Source organism: Schistocerca cancellata, chromosome 7 (genome assembly GCF_023864275.1).
Source record: "Schistocerca cancellata isolate TAMUIC-IGC-003103 chromosome 7, iqSchCanc2.1, whole genome shotgun sequence".
NCBI classification, from domain to species: Eukaryota; Metazoa; Arthropoda; class Insecta; order Orthoptera; family Acrididae; genus Schistocerca; species Schistocerca cancellata.
In genome coordinates, this window is record NC_064632.1 from 383,253,725 (window position 1) to 383,255,021 (window position 1,297).

At 50.7% G+C, this 1,297-nt stretch overlaps 1 non-coding gene across 1 annotated transcript; it reads left to right on the forward strand.

Annotated features, from left to right (window-relative positions):
- Positions 1–295: 295 nt before the first annotated feature.
- On the forward strand, positions 296–370 carry Trnas-cga (transfer RNA serine (anticodon CGA)). The gene has a single exon. It is a non-coding gene; the product is annotated as a tRNA-Ser (tRNA).
- Positions 371–1,297: the final 927 nt, after the last annotated feature.

Genomic DNA, 1,297 nt, shown 5'->3' on the forward strand with positions numbered 1-1,297 from the left:
GGAGTGTGCGCTGATATGAAACTTGCCCGCGAAAGGCAAAGGTCCCGAGTTCGAGTCTCGGTCGGGCACACAGTTTTAATCTGCCAGGAAGTTTCATATCAGCGCACACTCCGCTGCAGAGTGAAAATCTCATTCTGGAAACATCCCCCAGGCTGTGGCTAAGCCATGTCTCCGCAATATCCTTTCTTTCAGGAGTGCTAGTTCTGCAAGTTTCGCAGGAGAGCTTCTGTAAAGTTTGGAAGGTAGGAGACGAGATACTGGCAGAAGTAAGGCTGTGAGGACCGGGCGTGAGTCGTGCTTCGGTAGCTCAGTTGGTAGAGCGCTTGCCCGCGAAAGGCAAAGGTCCCGAGTTCGAGTCTCGGTCGGGCACACAGTTTTAATCTGCCAGGAAGTTTCATATCAGCGCACACTCCGCTGCAGAGTGAAAATCTCATTCTGAAAAGGTAGTATGTTCGAGTGTAACTGACAGCCGCTTATTTTGGCCCCTTTCCGCAACTTAAACTATCTGTCATGTCCTGCGGGTTTAGCAGGGCGTCTCAAGCACCTTTATTCTCGGTCCGTTCTTCTTTGAACAGAATACAATCAGAGGGCCTGTCAGGTGTACCGTGATGACGTCTGCACGTTATCGAGACCTCCTTGTACAGCATAGAATTCCTGTTTAGGAAGAGCGCAACTGTGTAGAAACCACTGTTTTCTTACAGAATGGGGCAACATCTCATGTCGCTCGCCCAGTGAAACATCTGCTTAATACAAGAGTCAGTTGCTCGGCCACCATTGACCAGACGTTTTCAATTGGTGAGAGATCTGGAGAACGTGCTGGCAAGGGCAGCAGTCGAACATTTCCTGTATCCAGAAAGGCCCGTACAGGACCTGCAACATGCGGTCGTGCATTATCCTGCTGAAATGTAGGGTTTCGCAGGGATCGAATGAAGGGTAGAGCCACGCGTCGTAACACATCTAAAATGTAATGTCCACGGTTCAAAGTGCCGTCAGTGCGAACAAGAGGTGACCGAGAAGTGTAACCAATGGCACCCCATACCAACACGCCGGGTGATACGCCAGTATGGCGATGACGAGTACACGCTTCCAATGTGCGTTCACCGCGATGTCGCCAAACATGGATACGACCATTATGATGCTGTAAACAGAACCTCGATTCATCCGAAAAAATGACGTTTTGCCATTCTTGCACCCAGGTTCGTCGTTGAGTACACCAGCGCAGGCGCTCCTGTCTCTGATGCAGCGTCAAGGTTAACCGCACCCATGGTCTCCGAGCTGATAGTCCATGCTGCTGCAA